The sequence below is a fragment of the Somniosus microcephalus genome, chromosome 2 (assembly GCF_052327205.1).
Source record: "Somniosus microcephalus isolate GS21.2 chromosome 2, FLI_Smic_1.0, whole genome shotgun sequence".
In the NCBI taxonomy this organism is placed as follows: Eukaryota; Metazoa; Chordata; class Chondrichthyes; order Squaliformes; family Somniosidae; genus Somniosus; species Somniosus microcephalus.
In genome coordinates, this window is record NC_140988.1 from 56,928,925 (window position 1) to 56,942,933 (window position 14,009).

Sequence of the window (14,009 nt, forward strand, 5' to 3'; positions counted from 1 at the left end):
TACTACAAACTGGCATAGCATGGAAATGGAGCGATGAATGTAAGCGGGCCTTTCAGAAGAGTAAAGACCTAATCACTTCAAGAGAAGTATTGGCTCACTACAACCCATCACTACCGATAAGACTGGCGTGTGATGCGTCTCCCTATGGCATTGGAGCGGTACTGTCACGTAAATTCCTTGATGGTTCAGAGAGGCCGATAGCTTTTGCGTCACGCTCGTTAACTTCAGCCGAGCGTAACTACGCCCAGATTGACAGAGAGGCCCTCAGCCTGGTGTGGGGGATGAAGAAGTTCAATCACTACCTGCACGGTCAGAAATTTACTCTACTAACTGATCATCAACCTCTCATCTCCATTTTCAACCCTCAGAAGGGCGTCCCGATAATGACAGCACAATGGCTACAGAGGTGGTCCCTTTTCCTAGGGGTACACCAATATGACATCGAGTACAAAGGAACTAAACAGCATGGAAATGCTGATGGATTGTCGCGCCTACCGTTGCCGACGGTGGAAGAAGCACCTGCAGTGGATCCTGTGGAGATATTCCACTCGACCATAGTCGAATGTCTACCTGTGACGAATGCAAACATAGAAAAGGAAACATGAAATGACCCGACACTCTCCAGGGTCTATGATTTAACGGTGAAGGGATGGCCAGCACATGGCGAACCACTGTGCCAGCATTCTCGTCGAGAAGCGAACAGCTGTCAGTGTGCAGAGGAACCTTGATGTGTGGATCCAGAGTAGTAATTCCACCCAAATTGAAGGATGGAGTGCTCAATGAGCTTCATGAGGGTCATCTGGGAGGGGTAAAAATGAAGAACTTAGCCAGAGCATTTGTGTGGTGGCCGGGAATCGATAGAGAAATCGAAGAGATGACCAAGAGCTGTACAGGATGCCAGAAGGTCCAAAACGCCCCACCACAAGCCCCTCTACATCCATGGGAGTGGCCCTCATCTCCATGGCAAAGGGTACACATTGATTTTGCTGGTCCATTTATGGACTCGATGTTTTTAATTGCGGTGGATGCACATTCAAAGTGGCCAGAGGTAATAAAAATGTCCTCAACCACCACAGAAAAAACTATCACAGTCTTACGAACCATATTCGCCAGAAATGGGCTGCCTGAACAGATTTGCTCCAACAATGGACCACAGTTTGTGTCTGAAGAGTTCCGGAGGTTCTTAAAGAACAATGGTGTTAAGCATTACACATCCGCCCCATATCATCCAGCCACCAATGGATTGGCTGGGAGGTTCATTCAAACATTCAAGAAGGCTATCAAGGCAATGTGTAATGAAGACATACCCCTACAACACAAGGTGGATAACTTCTTGTTTGCCTACCGGAATGCGACACATGCGGTTACCAACCAAACTCCAGCCATGATGTTCTTCAATTGAAGACTAAGATGCCGCTTGGATTTGGTTAAGCCAAACATCAGAAGAGATGTGGAGAACAGGCAGTTTCAGAATATGAATGAAAGGCCGACTAGGAATTTTAAGATAGGTCAACCAGTTTTGGCCCGGGACTACCGCACAGAGAAATGGCAGCCAGGAACGATCTGCACATAGCAAGGACCTCTAATGTATACCGTGGACGTTGGAGAGAGAATTGTAAGACGCCATGCTGACCAGATTCTAGAGTCACTGGAAAACATCAAATCCACACCATGATCCGATACACCTGGTGATGAAACCGAAGTACCGATTGCATCTACCTCAGAATCGGTGATATTGGAAGCAGACGAACCAAACAACGACGTTGATCCCGAATCAACTTTGCCAGAAGAACCTGATACCCCAAAGAGGCGTTATCCAGCCAGAATCAGGAAGCCTCCTCAAAGACTGAACTTATAATTGCTTAACTTCAGCTAATGTATATAGCAACTGTAATTGTAAATATGTTATTTGATTATTAATCGAATGTTATGTACTGTTTAGCTAAAAGGGGAGGAATTGTAGGGTATGTACTTTGCAGAAGGAACTATATTCTGCAGCCCCTGTATACTGCAGTACCAGTAGTGACCACCCCTGTATATAAGCCTGTCTAGTAACTTTGCATAGTAGTTCCAGTTTTGTCTCCACTCAGTAAACACATGTTGTAACCAACTCCTGCAGTCCGTGTCTCAATTACACACGGACATAATAGTGCAAAAGTTCCAGAGTTAAAGTCTTGCTCTATGCAGCTTAAAACATATACCGGTGAATGTGTGGCGACATTGGGTACAGCTACTGTAACTGTGCAACACAGGGACAGCGTGGAACAGCTACCTGTAGTTGTAGTATCGGGTTCTGGACCAAACTTGTTAGGTCGGGGCTGGATACAAGAACTTAAATTAGATTGGGGAGCAATAAATCAAATAGAGGGAGGCAAACAATTGTCTTTGCAAGAAGTGTTGATTGAACATGAGAACGTGTTCAAGGAAGAACTTGGCACATTTAATGGCCCCCCAGCTAAGATTTATGTAGACAAGGAGGCACTGCCAAGGTTTTTTAAACAACAACCTGTGCCGTATGCCATGAAACCGAAGGTAGAGGCTGAGCTTGACCGTCTTTTGAGAGAGAACATTCTGGAACCCGTGAAATGTTCAGAATGGGCAGCTCCCATTGTACCTGTTTTAAAACCGGACAATTCGGTAAGACTCTGTGGAGATTATAAATTGACAGTAAATAGGGTGTCTAAACTAGAACAGTATCCTATTCCCAAAACAGAGGATCTCTTTGCGAACCTGGCTGGAGGGAAGAAATTCATGAAGTTGGATATGAGTCATGCATACTTGCAGATTACACTAGATGAGGAATCCAAGAAGTATGTAACCATAAATACACACAAGGGTTTGTTTACCTATAACCGCTTACCATTCAGTGTCTCATCTAGTCCAGCTATTTTCCAGAGGACTATCGAGGGTGTACTGCAAGGGATACCATATGTTTCAATCTATCAGGATGACATTCTGGTGACGGGAAGAACCGACCAGGAGCATCTGAGCACTCTGAGAGAGGTACTACACAGATTGGATAAGGCTGGGTTACGGCTCAAGAGGAGTAAGTGCACTTTCCTGGGGAATGAGGCCATGTTCCTGGGACACAGAGTGGATGCCACCGGGCTCCATCCGATCAAGGAGAAGGTACAAGCACTGCAGGAGGCCCCAGCTCCTACCAATGTGATGGAGTTAAAAGCTTACCTGGGACTGCTAAACTATTATAACAGGTTTTTTCCAAACTTGTCAACAGTGTTAGCACCTCTTCACAAACTTCTGCGCAAGGAGACACAGTGGCAGTGGGAACAGGAACAGAGGGTTTCATTTGAACAGTCCAAGAAACTGATGCTGTCCTCAGATGTGCTGGTTCACTACAATGCTGAGAAAGGCATCATTCTCTCTTGTGATGCTTCACCTTATGGGGTGGGGGCGGTTCTTTCACACAGCTTGGAAGATGGAACAGAAAGACCAATAGGGTTTATGTCTCGAACTCTGACACCAGCGGAAAAAAACTATTCCCAGTTAGATAAAGAGGGGTTAGCAGTAATGTTTGGGTTACAGAGGTTTCACAAGTACATATATGGCAGGAAATTCACCATATGCACCGATCATAAACCTCTTCTATCTCTTTTTAATGAAATGAAAGCAGTACCACAGATGGTGTCACCCCGGATCCAGAGGTGGGCAGTGATGTTGAGGGCATACCGTTTACAAGGTGGGTAAGTACCATGGGAACGCAGATGCCTTGAGCCATCTTCCACTGCCAGGTACACCTATCCGTGCAGCTCCAGAGGACAGAGTTTTGATGTTGGAGGACACGGACACGGCAATTGTGACCGCTGAACAAGTAAGGACTTGGACCGGTAAAGATCCAGTACTGTCTAGAGTCCGAGAATATGTGATGAGGGATTGGCCACAGCATCCGGAAGGGACTGATTTCACACCTTACAGTATCAGGAAGACAGAGCTGAGTGTGCAGGATGGTTGCGTGTTGTGGGGGGAGCACGAGTGATTATTCCACAGCCAGCACGACAGTCTATCCTAGGGCAACTACATTAGTGTCATCCTGGAGTTTCACGTATGAAAGCCTTGGCAAGGAGTTACTTGTGGTGGCCAAAGCTAGATGAGGAGATCGAAAATCTAGTCAAGATATGCAGCACTTGTCAAGTACACAGGAAGGCACCAGCAGCAGCTCCTCTCCACCCCTGGGAGTGGCCGGATAGACCATGGAGAAGATTACATGTAGATTATGCGGGTCCATTCATGGGAAAGATGTTCCTCATAATCATTGATGCACATTCCAAATGGATGGATGTGTATCCTGTAAATTCTGCTTCATCTACTGTTACTATAGATTGCCTGCGTAGGAGTTTTAGTAATCAAGGGCTACCAGAGATTGTAGTAAGTGACAATGCCACGTGTTTTGGGAGTACAGAAACAAAAGAGTTCATGAGAAACAATGGCATAGTGCATGTGACCTCAGCTCCATATCATCCGTCTTCAAATGGACTTGCGGAGAGAGCCGTACAAGCATTTAAGGAGATGATGAAAAAAAGTGCGGAAGGGAGTTTGGCAACCAAGGTGTCACGAGTTCTGTTCAGCTACAGAATAACACCTCAATCTACCACAGGACTCTCTCCTGCTGAGCTGTTGTTAGGAAGTCGACTACGCTCCACTCTGGACCTGGTTCACCCAGATCTAAAAAGGAAGGTGGAAAACCGACAAATCAAACAAAAGGAGAACCATGACAGCAGGACAAAGAGCCGCAGTTTTGGAGAAGGAGATGCGGTCCTTACCAGGAATTTCAGTTATGGTCCAAAATGGATTCCTGGCGTCATAGACTCAATGACCGGTCCAGTGTCATATACGGTCATGGTGGGAACTGGTCAGGTAGTACGCAGACATGTAGCTCCGATACTGACCAGACAAGGGGAAATCGAACTGGAGGTTCCAGAGGAGATGTCGGAGGACAAGTTGGCCCCCAGTTATCCAAATGCATCGGTGGTACCACCACCACGAACAGAGCCAGTTACACCTGGACCCCTTCGTCAAGAGGAAACCATCGTAGCAGAGTCAGATACTCTGAGTACTGCTCAGGAGCAGCAGGTGGCTCTACCACAACCAAGCAGGGACTTGACTGTAAGACGTTCACCAAGGTCTCACAAGCCGCCAGAGAGATTGATAATGACCTGCTAGATTCGTTCAGTATGGACTATCGTTAAAGGAGTTTCCTTATGGGACTTTTTAAGAAGGTTGTTAAGAAATTAATGTTCAACTTAAGAGGGGAGGGATATAGTAATCTGGGATGTAATGTTTAAGTTATCCACCAGATGGAGCCAAATATTAAGGGATCACATTCACCAGTGTTTAAGGTAGTGGGTCATGTACTCAATGTCCTGCTACACCAGTTATTAAGGTTATGTGGCATTGCATTATGGGTATGACTCAGAGGTGAATCCTCCATCTTGCCATCGTGCAGTAAGAAATTGTGTGCTTTTCCTGCAGCCTGTAAGATATGTTCCTCTGCTACACCGTGTAATAAACAGTTGGGTTTTGTTCCTAAGATCTCGCTTCTCTCAGTTTCGGACCTTACCACTCGAATATCACACTAAGGATAACTATATCATTCCTGATACCACACAGGTGACATCAGCTAATGCAGCACAATCTGGTGGCAGATGGAGTATAATGTAGGGAAATGTGAGGTTATTGACTTTGGTAGGAAGAATAGAAAAACAGAATATTTTTTAAATGGTGAGAAACTTCCAAATGTTGGTGTTCAGAGAGATTTAGGTGTCCTCGTTCAAGAAACACAGAAACAGCAAGCAATAAGGAAGGCAAATGGCATGTTGACCTTTATTGCAAAGGGGTTGGAGTATAAGAGTAAGGAAGCCTTGCTACAATTGTGCAGGGCCTTGGTGAGACCACACCTGGAGTACTGTGTGCAGTTTTGGTCTCCTTATCTAAGGAAGGATATACGTGCCTTGGAGGCAGTGCAACGAAGGTTCACTAGATTGATTCCTGGGCTGAGAGGGCTGTCCTATGATGAGAGATTGTGTAGAATGGGCCGATACTCTCTGGAGTTTAGAAGAATGAGAGGTGATCTCATTGAAACATACAAGATTCTGAAGGGGATTGACAGGGTAGATGCTGAGAGGTTGCTTCCCCTGGCTGAAGTGTCTAGAACTAGGGGGCATAGTCTCAGGATAAGGGGTAGGCCATTTAAGACTGAGATGAGGAAGAATTTCTTCACTCAGAGGGTTGTGAATCTTTGGAATTCTCTGCCGCAGAGGGCTGTGGAAGCTGAGTCTTTGAGTATATTCAAGGCTGAGATAGATAGATTTTTAGACTCTAGGGGGGAAAAGTTCAGTTGGTTGCGCCTCCCGTTAGCGCCGTAAGAGGGGGCCAAGTGGGGCACAAAGCAACTAGCGCCCGGGCGCGGCGATATCTGCGCCTCTCGCGAAATTAACTAGATATTTTGCGGCGGCGCGAAAGACTACTGCCACGATCTCCTGCGCCGGCAGATCGTGACGTCAGTCGAGTGCACAACGCCCCGGTAGCGCCCCGGACCGGATATTGAGTGGCGCCCCTTGCCTTACCACCTGCCGCTAGCAACGACAGGTTGAGGGGTGCGTTCTGCAGTCAGAAAGGGACTGGGTGAGCGCTATTTAAAGGCGACCACTTCCTGCCTTTTTTTGTTGGTGACATTTTTGCACCACACATTCTGAGAGAGAGAGAGAGACTTCTGGAGAGATTCAACACTGTGTAAAGGAGTTTAGGGTACCGAGCAGCACTTTGCAGGTTCATTTTGATTTGCCCTTCCTTGTATCGATTTAGAAGAGATTGTGGGGGCTGCACTGTGAGCTCTTTCCCTGGGTCTCTCCATTGTTCTTTCCAGCAGATTTGATGTACAAGTCTCTCCAGGCTGAGATTCAAGGCTGCAATGAGCAGGATGTGGATGGAGGGCAAGATCAACCCTCCCCTTTAAGAACTGGCCGGAGCCATTGTGTCTGTGTTCCATTGCTGACTGACATCACATGAGCTTCACCAGCACTGTGAGGTAGCGCCTCGCTCCTTGGCCTTAGCGCCTTAAGAGAGGTGTGTAGTGCCTGATTTAGCGCATCAATCACCTCCAGGGGCGATAAAAGCCAATTTTCTGTCAGAGGGAATAATTAGCGCCAGGCGCTAAACTTTGCACACCGCCAATATTGGCACCCCAAATGGGGCGATACCGAATTTTTCCCCTTAGGGGAATCAAGGGATATAGAGATCGGGCGGGAAAGTGAAGTTGAGGTGGATGATCAGCCATGATCTTATTGAATGGCGGAGCAGGCTCGAGGGGCCATATGGCCTACTCCTGCTCCTATTTTTTTATGTTATATCCTTTGTTTTTGATTGTAAGAGGATTGTTGTAGTCAAGCTTAGTATTTATTTGATGGTTAAAGGGGACGTATTACAGTTAAAAAGTATTTTATGAATTCTCATCAAATCTTGAATTTGAATATCAAAAATGCAGCAAAAAAAACAGACACTTTTGAATATGGAGCCAATGGTTTTATTGCACTCAAAATCATTGTGAACACAGATGGAAGGAGCTTGCATAACATTGATGTCTCCATAATTGTTTTCAACTATACCGAGGCACTGGATTTCTTTATTGAATCAATGTGGACCCCAGCTGCTGAAGTGCAAATAACTGGCAAAGGGATGTAGGACATAAACAGCAGGAAAACTTCAAATAGCAAATCACTCACAACTTAAGCTGCACAGAAAATCAACTCACCAGGTTCTTAAAATGGTTTTCTTGCTAGACTGCCCTGTACAATGTACGTCTGTAGTCACAAACATGCACTTGTATATTGCTAGGCAAGTGCAATACCTCTTTATTTTAACAAGATGTCAGTAAACTTTTTGGTCTGATTGGTTCCTTTCAAATTTTGCTTTCTGCTAAATTTCTGAGTTAATGGTAGCAAGACAGAATTGTAGTCAAACATGTGATCTGAACTGACTACCAATCCTTAGTAAGGAAACAATGTTTGCTACGGCAATTAAGAGGAACAAGAGTGATTGGGTGAGTTCTTAAACCAAAAATGTGAAAGTTTTACGGCCATCACACTTCAGTTGCCACCTTTTAAAGTGTCAGAATACAAAAGCAAGGAAAGAACGGCTGTCATTTCACTTCTGACTTGGAACCAGAAGTTTACAAGCATCTGTCAATCTGCAGACTTCCTTCGCCTAAAGTAATTAACCTTCAATTGACCCGAGAATGTTCTTTTTGAATTTCCGAGGAGATTGTCCCGATGTCCTGCTGTAACTTTGGCGGAAGGTTGTTGGAACCCCCGCAGGAGCGTTGTAGATGGCTGAAATTCAGCACCTCTGTCTTTAAAGGGGCTGACTTGGTTAAACATATCTTCAGCTTAGCAACAGAAGAATACGTCATGCATTACATGATTATGGTTGTTATATCCAATTTGTACCATTCAACTTGCCATGAGCAGCATGATGGGAGATCCACTCCACCTGCATAAATCAACCAGTTATTGCAAATTTCTTCAAGCAACTTATTTGAAATACTGGTTCTGAAATTCACAGCTCTTCTGGCACACTTCTGCCATCATTCCAATGGGAAAGGGCTACAAATGAGGCCAGAACCTGAGTATCCCAGGTTCGACCTGTGTGCCCAATTTCTGTGGGGCTTTGCTTGAGGTGGAGCCTATGACGATCCCAAACATGATCCTATAATTCCAAGGGTGGGTGGCCAGAGGGAAAGAACACCCAAGCCAGGCATTTCCTTGGCCCCAGCCTGGTTGGAAAAATAGTGTGTGAAGGAAGGCATAGGGGCTGTGGGAGGGGCAAGAGTAGGGTGCTGGGCTGGATCCCTGAAGAAAAGATTAATATTTTTTAAATTTCACAACCCCTGCATAAAACTATAATGAATGTTACTTCAATATAGCATAGATTGTAATACCTCGAATTTCTGTGTTGGAGATCGATGGAACTGCTGCAGAAATGGCATAACTGGCTAAAAATAGTAATTTATTCTGTTTCTTTGAGGTTTCTGCTGACTTTCTGCTGAAGCTATGACAAGAGAACAGAAGAACCTCACAGAAATTAAGGGTTTAAATATCTAAGTAAAATCTTGATACTGTATATTGAACCATTTTCTGAAAGGATAATTACTAGTCCTAGCCCCTTTAGGGCTACCCCAGATGTTCACTTTCAACCATAGTTTGAGGTAACCGAATCCTAAAGACACTTAATTGGGTCTAAAGGTCCAGACTATCTCTCCCTAAAGGAAAGGAACAACCTGAAGGTGTTACCGTCCTCCAGATAGCACTTTTAATAAGTTTAGCTAGACTGTAACGTTCCGGATATTATGAGGGTCTGGAAACACCCTCAGAATTCTGCAACTCCTCACCAAGGAGCGTACAGAGATTGAGTTTGCAAATTTGATACAGAAGTATTATGTGAGACAATTCTAAAAATATATAGATTTATTAAAGAACCAACATGTAATTACAGTAGGTGTTTCAATCACAACATTAACTGTTCCAAAAAGAATAAGCTTTATAATTCTTATTAGAGATCTTAACTTCTCTACAGTTTTACAGTTCTTAGTCTTATTCCAGGATATCCACCAAAATCACATACAATACCATTGATCCCCGAGAAGCAAAGAGGTGTAGACTTACAGAGCCTGCCCCTGAAGCTGAGAATCACTTTGCCCCTTTACAGCGAATCTATCATCCCATTTGAAAGTTCAATATTTATATCCTTTTTCAGTGGTATTTCCTTTGAGGTTTTCTGCTGATGTAAGCTAATTATCTCTAGTCATTTTTCTGCTGGCCCCTGCTATTCTTACCGTCAGTTCAGCTGGTAGCATTAAGAATCATGTCTCCTGTGTAGGTATCTTAAGCTTACCATAAAAAGCAGTGTAACTGTAGGTGCATCTATTTGATGTCATTTTTACCAAGGTCTTCTGTTTGTGTCTTTTGCATTTAGAACCTTAACTAGGATGATCTATGCAATTCTTAATCACCTCAGCTGGTTGTAACACAGACTTGTGTCTCCCCTCCGTAGGTGTTCTAAGTTTAACATAAAAATGATTTGATGGCAGGTGTTTCTTTTACTTGATGTCATTTTTATGAAGGCATATGTTTCTTCTTCTTTTATGTGCCTGTTTACGAAGTGTACTTTAGAACACCTTAACAGGGTGTACCATTATCTTCTTTCCAAAGATTCAGATGTCAGGAGCCTCCAACCTCCTGTTTCAATAAGGCCAATTCAATGTCAACAACTTATCTTATTTCAATAGCCTGAATGCTGTTAACAATACAGCTTCTCCATTGTTGAGGCTTCCAGATTTCCAGACCTAGTTTGTCATGTTTTAATAAAGTCACAATTCTTTCATAGAATGGTGTATTTTCTGAATAGGTATGGCTCATTCCTTCACATTTCATGGTCCCTCTCACCTGCTTCTGCCCAGTCTCTACTCTTTTGGCCCTTCTGTCTCCCAAGCTGCTACTCCTGATGTAACTGCATGTGAAAACTAGCCTGTATCAATGGTAGCCCTGTAAACCTATGGACCACAAACCCCGTACTGATACCAGGATCCCGCCAGAGTTTACAAGGTTAACAGGAAAGCTCCTAATTTGCATGGAGCATGCAAGGGCTGGTACCATTGTGAGTGCAAGTGCCACTGTGATTGCATCTCCGGTGCCCGCCAGCCCCATGCAGCTAGAAAATCCAGCACTTGTCTGCTATTGGTTGAGGGGACTGTTGCCCAGATCCATGTCATGCCACCTTCAGCCCTCGTGTAAAGAAGAATGATCAAGAAATTTAGTTTTAAAAACGTTCTTCCAGTCTGGCTTGGATCATCCAAGTGGAGCCCACTTTTGTCCATCTGGAGGCTGGTACACCTCATCTCAATGGGCATACCGGCCTCCGATACCACATCGGGGGTCCTATATGAGCCAGAAAAGTGGGAGAGTCCTCACTCCTTACATTTTATTTGTAAGAGGCAGACAGAGGTTCCACCCCTTACAAGGCAGGCTGGAAAATCCCGGAAATGGCAAGGGCCCAGTGAAACCGAGCCACTGCTATTTTCCAGCAGCTTCCATCAGTCTCCTGCCGGAATTATGACAGGATTAACGCAGAACTCCTGAGGTATTTAGGGGCTGGTGTTTTAGCCTCCCACATTGCTGTCTAGTGGAACAGTCTGTGCTACTGCTCTCAATGTCGCTGGGTTCAGTTGTTTGAATTTGGCAGATCCAACAGCCACGTAAGATGTCCCCAAGCTGCTGATACCCAAGGTTTTATGAAAAGACAAAAACAAAAAGGTCTTTAAAGGATTCCATTTTTCTTGTTTTATTTTCTAGTTGTACATCCCACCTAATCCTCCCTTGAGTTTTTCTTCTAGTTCAGTTTTTAGTTGTGAAGACCTATACATTTATATTATTATTTTTAGCACTATCTTGTATTACAATATCAAATCTAACATGGGATTTGATAATGGTAGAAATCTTGCCTTTGAGTTCGGTTCTGAGTTCAAGTCTCACAACAGGACTTGCCCAGATAAAGTGGACACACCAGAGTGTTGGAGGCCCCTTTGCCTGTTCCTGTAGTTCAAGTGAATGTTATAGAGCCCACGGCTCTATTCATTCATTTACTATTGGTGGAATCTTGCTATGCGCAAGTTGGCTGCTGTGTTTGCCTCCATAGCAACAGTCAACTGCAAAATAATTAATTGCATGTGAAGCACTTTGGAGCATTTCTGATAGGCATGATGAGGTACTAGATAAATACAAATCTTTCTTTCCTTTTAACTATACAAAGATTAGTAGAATCTAAGTGCTCTCTCATTGTAAGGGGGGGGGTGAAGGATTGCCTCCATGTGCTAAGTGTAGAAAAATCCTAAACATATTTGTAAAGAACATGTGATTTTGTTACACCTAGCACACAGGGGACATCCTCCACCCAGATTGCTCACCTGTCACCTGGTCAATTTGGTCACCTGTCCTAATATCTCCTTTGGTTCAGTGTCAATTTTTGTCTGATTTCGCTCCTGTGAAGCGCCTTGGCATGTTTTACTACATTAAAGGCGCTATATAAATACAAGTTGTTGTTATTGCTCATCATTTTGGTGAAGTGCTAAACATTAAGACATGTTATATTGGCCTATAAGTGCTTGATATTGATGGACAAAGAAAATGGGGAAAATGTTCCATTATCCTTGACTGTTTGACTTCAACTTGACAAATCTGAAATTCACTCCAGTAAAAGTTAATCTAGCGAGTAGGTGAGTGGCACAGAATGTTCAACCACTACTTTTCATCTCTAGAACATGGTCCACTGCAGACTCATACAGGACCAAACTCTCTTCTAATTACTGTCAAAATGAAAATAAATCCTCCAGCGCAAAACTGTAGTAATGTGGCAATCTCATTCTGAGCGAACATAGAAGCAGACAGCAGGGGAAATAGAGTAAGTCATGCTCTGACAGTAGGATGTGCTTTTCTACGGTTGGAATTTAAGCATAGCTTAAGATAATATGGCAAAACTTCTATTCTGTATTTCATCAATTGCTACATAACAAGCACATGACCGAGAAGCACTTTGTTTCAATGCCATCTTTGGCATGGTCCTAAACACTATCACCTCTGACCTTGATAAAAAAAAAAGCAATACAAGAAAGAAAAGGAGATGGTCATTCCCATGAAATGGACACCACTTTATACCCATCATTGTAAATTTTAGAAGCAAATCTATAGTAAATTAAAAACTGGAAACCAGACTATATAGGCTAGGAATTTCCTCGGAGCTGCTCCCACTCCAAGAAAGAAAGACAGTAGCACCTTTCATGATCTCAAAATGCCCCATAGCGCTTTACAGCCAATGAAGTACTTTTGAAGTGTAGTCACTGTTCAATGTTGGATTTGTGATAATGTCCACAGCTGTAACTTCACCAGAGGTGTGGCAAAAGCCCTGTTTACTCGCAGAAATGGGTTTCCATCAAAGGCACTTCCGGCAAATTTACCGCAGCAGAGAAGGAGCTGCTCCGATGACAAATCTGACTGCTGAAGTCAGGTTCTAGAAATAGTTACTACATTGTTTTGCTGTTCTTTTGTTACCACATTGGGCTGTTTGCTAATCATGTTCTTTCCTGGCTCGGTGGATCTGATACTTTACTGCTGAGCAGGAATTGCCTGTGCCACCTGGAAAGTTGTCTTTCACCAGTTCTGATTAATAGTGACATCTTAAATCCACCAAGATCAGAGCTGTCACGTTCTAAATGAAGCACAGCCACTTTCTTCCTGAATTCACAAGCCAAACTGTATTGACATATCTTTACGCACGTCAGCCAGGAAATAACTGGGACACAGAACAGAAAGTACCATGAAAGGCGTTTTTTATATTTTTGCCTTTTTTATATTTAACTGTGCAGCGTAAACTAAACAAATAAGGTTACATTTTCACAGGACTTTGACAGCTTGCAAACTAAACTGCCTTAGGCATTGCTTTGGTATTGGAAAATAAAAGTTTAGCACGATTGCCAAAGAAATAGTGATTTGCTGACACTTCTCAGTTGAGGGAGGAAGGATTTTTGGCTCTAAGTGATGATTCAGTTAATGGATCCCCTTACAGTGTCCATTTGATTTCAGTCTGGTGTCAATTTACAGGTTCACTGTGGTCATTTTGAAATAAAAAGATGTTTCATTCCAGATCTTAGTTTAGCTTCAACATGATACTATTTACTGTGCATGATGCAGTGATTATTAAGCTTTTTTACAGTTAGAAAATTTGATAGTTTCTACAAAAACATTGGAGTTTTCTCTGAAAACGCATGCTGCTTTTTTCAATGTTGAGAAGATATTGGGCCTGAAATTGCGATCGGAAGCTTCCCGCGGGCGGACGCCTTTGACCTGTAAAAAATCTACGAATGTACCTGGTGGCCCGGGAGATACGGAGGCTTGCGATCCTGGACCTCTTCGGGTCCCCACGGGCAGACCTCCACGTATCCCAGGGGC